Genomic DNA, 6,464 nt, shown 5'->3' on the forward strand with positions numbered 1-6,464 from the left:
GCAAGGCCACTCCTCTGGACCTCTGCCTCACTCCTCAATATGGATACATGAACAACATTACCTATTGCTGCTTTGAGATTGACGTCACCCCTAACGCTAACCTCCCTTCCTCCTCTGTGTTTGGCATCTCATGAGCACGTTGTCCAAGCAAGAGGAGCAACAAATTTTCCAAAAGGGACACCAATGTTTGGGGCATGGTTCTGGCGGACTTGATTTCAACACAAATTGTAGTGCTCACCATATGATTTCACCATATGCTGGCACAAGAGAGCTTCCATGAAACTCCTAGTTTGTCTTGGTTTGCAGCAGTGGCGTACAAGCGTCGAAATGTATTTGTATTAGGCGGATACACAAAGGAATAGAAGGTTTTGGGTATTACCTACAGAAAGCAGAGGTCTGTGACTCTGTGCTAAACATATGGTGGCCAATTGCTATCATCCCGATACCTCTGCGCATCATGACTTAATCTATCAGGAAATTAATCTTCCTTGAAGAAAAAGGGGCATCACAGAAGGGGAGATCTATTGTATATATTAGCTTGGGCAAGAAGAGACTCACATCACCAAGAAGATACACTCAAGGTGACTCCTCTCGAATGGATAGCTCTGTCCAGCTACTCGCAGTAGCTTTGAATGTATTTCAACCAACCGGACAGTAAGTTGTAGCTTAGTTGCAATAGTACTCTTGGAGTCAATGACATGTTCTCAACATGGCATATGCAAATGTGATTCTCTCTCCCTTTAAGAGCTAAAGAATGTGCCCGATGATGAGAATGCACAAACTCAACATCCTGAAAGGCTTCATCAAAGAGACAACCAATCCTCTTCACAAGTTGAATGCCAGCTATTGGACAACACGTCAAATGATGATGATGAATTAAACAACATAAGTGTAATACACCCAGTGACGACGAATCCGATGTCAGCAATGATACATCTTGTGAATATGAGAAAAGTGGACCCCTCCTATGGAGGGGGGGGGGGGGGGTCATTGTTTTGACCCGAATTAAACAACATAAGTGTAATACACCCAGTGATGACGAATCCGATGGCACCAATGATACATCTTGTGAATACGAGGAAAGTGGACCCCTCCTATGGAGGGGGGGTAATTGTTTTGACCCCCTCCCCCCTTCACTAGTTGCACCTCTTTGAGGTGTAGTTGGATATACACAAGCTAACCCCCACCTCCTTGGGATGTGTGTGTGTGTGTGTGTGTGAGAGAGAGAGAGAGAGAGAGAGAGAGAGAGAGCACAAGTCATGTCAATCAAATCTTTGAAGATCTTTTGATTAACCCCCATTGTGTGGGGGGCACCAAATAGACAATATATGAGGTAATACCATTGATAATGGGGGTGTGTGGAACATGTTGACAAGGGGTTCATGCCAATACTCTCCCATACTTTGGACTTTGAAATCAACAATTCCACACGATCCATCAATTCATCTTGTGCTAGTTACAAGAGATCCCTCTTATGATTGAATAGAGGGAGTGTTTGTTAATCCTTATACCTTAGACGCCAAGAATCCTCAACGTCAATCTTTGTAATTTACATCCTTGTGCTACTACTCTTGTAAGTGTAGTACTTTAATAATACGGAAAAATGGTTCCGTGTTTTAAGCTTTTCACTATACCATCTACATGTTCAGAGAACTTGCCGCTCAGGCATGGTAGGCAAGGCTAGGAAATGTTGGAGACACGGTCCACTGGGCTCCATGATAACTTTTTTTTTGTGGTTGTTGCCTTTTTGGGACTTTCTTCCATTTACACTATAATGTTAGTACCATACCCGTGTTTCAATGAAGTTTATCCTCAAAGGGAAGCACTAGTTGGTACCAAAAACAAGACACTCGAGTGATTCTTTTTTTCTATGAATTGAATAAAATGCCACATGCATCTACGAAAATATATTAGGCAATCCATTTAAAGGCTTTTATACACTAATCACAGTATCTACAAAAGTTTCCTCCTCCAAGTTTTGAGCTTACCATGACAAGGAATTGGGCACATAAAGTAGAATCTCATAAAAATGCACGTGATGCTCTCATATGCTTGCGATATGAAGCTCCAACACGTGGTACACATGGATGACTTCTCACCTACATGTATCACTGACATGAGGAGAGTAAAGATGAGGATCATCACCGGTGGTTCCATAGCTGAAGTGCATAGACTTTCTTTACTTAGTGAGAGTGATGGCTACCTATCTTGCTAGCTCACTCATTAGCGCTTTCACTTTGACCATTATAGAAAGTTTCTTATTCCCACTCATTTTTTATAGAATTTATCCTCATTTGTTGTAAAGAAGAAGTAGAAACTTTCAGCCTCCAGCTCCATTTTGTATGCTTATATATGCGTGTGCTTTGCAAGAGCTCAAGCTCTCTCCTTCCCTCACTCTTTACATCTTATCATAGCTTGGTTGTGGCTAAGGACATATGATCAACAAGTAGTAGTAGAAGAAGAATTAGTTGAGGGTAAGGAGTCCTCTAGTCGCCTTATTCATGTGTTGGTGCTACATTATCCCCTGAGAGTTTCAGGAGGTGTCCATAAAGATTTGTAGAAGATCATGCAACTTAGGATTTTATGCAATACTCTAGACTAAGCCTATGTAGCCAGATTCCCATTTTGAGTGTATTTTGGCCTTTGGTATTGAGTTAACGTATGTTTGCCTGTAGAGTGTGTCATAAAATCTAATATCTAACCAACCCAAATGATTTTCTCATATTAAATTGATCATTTAATGTGGGAGAATAGACGGGAACAAAGGTTAGAATATAGACATGTGTTTATGTGTCTATCCCAATACGGGGCCAATGGTAAAGGGGTCCAAATGAGAGATGACCTATTAAAGAGCAAGGCTAGCCAATGGAGCTTAAAGACCTTAGGGTTAGCTTCATTGAAGACCTCCAAAGGTTAGTGTTAAAAGTCATTTGACCTTAAAGCTAGGGCTGTGCTTGAGGTGGGAACCCAACCCAAGCTTGAGGTGCTTGTCGTGCTTGATGACTGAGATGCTTGAGGTGCTTGTCATGATTGAAATGCTAGGGTTGTACTTGAGGTGGGAACCCATCCCAAGCTTGAGGGGCTTAAGGGCCGAGCTTGTGGCAAGAACTGGGTCCAAGGTTGAGAGGCTTGAGGTGTCACAAAAGTCAACAAATATCCCTACAAGGAGGGGGCGAGCCATGCAAGTAGGGGGGTTGGTTGGATGACCTCTCTCTCTCCCAAAGGGCACCCCTTGCTCAAGAGGCGAGTAGAACACATGTCAAACCCCTAGCTAGGTTGTTCTCAAGGAGTGTCCAAAGACTATTGGTCCCAAGGCTACCCTTGTTGCTTGATATGCACCTAGCTTGTGATTGGCTAGGCTTGGAAAGGCCAATGAGCTTTCATCCAGAGCCAGAAGAGGGGGTCGACCCAAGCAAGGAGGGGGACTTGCTTGTAGGATATACTCTTCCCCCCCCCCCCAACACACACACACACACACTCTCATTGTGTGAAGTGCAAAGTGCAAGAGCTCCGTCTCCTTCTCCAAGCTAGTAGGGAAGTTGAGAGCCTACACCAACACTCTTGGCTATGGAATGCAATTCCAACCAAGAGCCATGCTTCAATACTTAAGCTTGTTGTTGACCGTTGGGTCAACAACACGACATAACTCAACAAAGCCTTATTTTTTGAGAGTTTTGGAATGCTGAGCATTATGGTTATAAACACCATTTCTAATAAGTAGGTAGTCTGGCTGCAGAAGCCGGGGTGCAATGGCACTTCCAGATTGTAAATACCAAGCCATCTTACCCCTTGAACTCTATTTTAAGTTAAACTTAAGGTAACCTTAGTATATAAGGTAAACAAATTTATTATAATCATAAGTTTAGCGTTGCCATCTACTGTGTGTGTGTGTGTGTGTGTGTGTGTGAGAGAGAGAGAGAGAGAGAGAGAGAGAGAGAGAGAGAGAGAGAGAGAGTGAGCTTCATCCTGGCGCTACTCCCTCCTTGTTCATCACATTGGAGAATCAACAACACTATCGCGTTAGCCTCAGCAAGAGCTATGCGACAATGCCAAGCATTCCTCGCGGAACGAAGCATACACGCTTGCGCATCTACGAGCTACTCGTGGTCATAAGTGTATGAAACGATTTCTGTTTTCTGCCTGCAAGTAGTCGTTAGAATCGTAGAAACATAAGCTATGCATAGGTACTCATAGATTTAAGTTTTGGGCACTTCCAAAATCCGACTCTGTCTATATACGCTTTTTTGCAAATGGGTTTAGAGCGAGGATTTTGAGTGTAGAGGGTTTGGGACAGGTGTATCCTAGTGAGGGGAGGGTGTTCCTTAAGTTTCGTACGATTCTGGCATGATTTGATGGGTTTCCTTCCGTTTGTGTGCATAAGGGTTGGTGGTGTAGTTGAGAGTAGCAAGATTCTCGGTTGTGGTTTAGTTGACCTCCCAGAGTGTTGTATGTGTAGGATGGTCTTAGCCTGACAAGAAAGAGATTTCCTCCGTGGGCCTATCGTGTCATCTGTGTCCTCGATTGACATTATGTTGATCTAGGTTGTGCTGCACTTTATGGGTGGTGTTATTCGCTCCCACAACATTGGCGCCGTTGCCAGGGATACAAGGACTTAGATAGGTATTCCTACTAACACTCGTGTGATGGTTTCTTGCTTTAGTTTCGGCTAAAGAAAGCAGTTTTATTAAGTGGATCCGGAAGAGGTTATCCCGAGATCAAGTGGATAACCAGGAAGCGTGTGTCTTGCCGAGGGTCTACGATTGGATAGATTTAGTTAGGATTTGTAGATTAGAGTATTTGTTGGTGGTCAAGTGTTTTGTGAGGTGATAAAAGTGTTTGCTAGTCTGTGTGTGGCATTAAAGTGTTTTTCTACTCATAGATGCAAAACCCCATATGATTTATACGAGTAGCTTTAGGTAAGTGATCTCATTCTGATCTAGAGCTATTCATAACTGATTTATTTCCTAAAGTGCTTGTTTGCATTTGAAATCATTGAAAAGTCTGCTTCTGAGGAAAAATATAATAAACAAATTTCTGTGGATAATTTCTCATGACTGATTGTTGCTGAGCATATAAGAGGGCATGTGCAAGGGTTTTGTGAAGAAAAACAAATAAATAGCTTTCTGTGGATAATTTCTCATGACTGATTGTTGCTGAGCATATACGAGGGGTTTTTGGAGACCAAATTTGAAAAATTTGATGCATTAGAGCGTTCAGAAGGGGGGTTTTACCCTAAGTATATATAGAAACTAGAGTTTTGACCAACTCTTGATACCCAAAAGACAAAAGACGGAGTGTTTGAAACGGAAAAAAAAGAAACTTGTGATTCTGAGCACATTTTTGCATGAAAATTGGTAGAAGTGCTTGAAAGCCAGTGCTGGAGACTTTGGAATGCTTGTGAATGAATTCTGTCCAAAAATTCATCGGTAGACATCATACGTGTATGATGTTTGAGGGGTGATTCTGGCAGCCAAAATGAAGTTTTGACATTATACCCATCTCTGCATGTTGTGTTGAGCACATATGCCAAATTTCATGTCATTTGGACGTGTAGATTGAGAGTTAAGGGGGTTTTACTCTTTCAAGGGCTTTCCTTGTCAAAAGCGATGATTTTGTGCAATGTTGACATCCAAAATTTTCTATGAGCACATGTTCTTGCTCCACACTCTAAGGGGTACCTCTGGTAGAAACAAAACTAAAATCTGAGCAAAAGACATTATACGTGTATGATGTCTTAGAGGCCAGATCCGGGGTCAAAAGTTACATTTGAGTGCACCCTTGTGATTTACACAGTTTAGGGAGCATATAGGACAAATTTCATCAAATTTGAAGCACTTTTGAGCTTGTAAAGACCAAAAGACACATCTAGGCAAGTGAATGCTTGTATTGACTATAACTTGCTCAAAAAGTCTCAAAATTCAGTTTTGAAACTTGTTGTGAGTTGCTAGTATAGAGAGGAACCTCTAGAGTGAAACTCACTTCATTCTGACCAGCTAGATCTACATCATACGCGTATAATGTCTAAAGGGCACTTTTAGAGACCAAAATTGAGATATGAGCGTACGAGGGTGTTAAGCACCACAAGACAAGCTCACAAACCAAATTCTAGAAAAATCTAAGCACATAGACTTTATACGCGTATAATGTCTCAAGGCCAGATCTGAAAGTCAAATTTCACTTTTGAACACATAGGGGGTTGGAAAATGATGTGTCAAACTTGCTTGCAAAATTTCAACTTATTTGGACACATACTTTTTCATTTAAAGAGAATTTTACACATTCAAGAAAGGAGAGGTGAGGAAGTGGTGATTTTGAGCAATTTTTACATCCAAAATTTGATGTGATCAGATATTCTTGTTGTATGCATCAAGGAGTACCTTGGGTAGAAATCTAAGTGAATTCTGAGCCAGCAGACATCATACGTGTATGATGTCTCACACTCCAGATCTGGGTCAAATCATACA

Source organism: Adiantum capillus-veneris, chromosome 9, assembly GCF_014529385.1.
Source record: "Adiantum capillus-veneris isolate H3 chromosome 9, ASM1452938v2, whole genome shotgun sequence".
Taxonomy (NCBI): Eukaryota; Viridiplantae; Streptophyta; class Polypodiopsida; order Polypodiales; family Pteridaceae; genus Adiantum; species Adiantum capillus-veneris.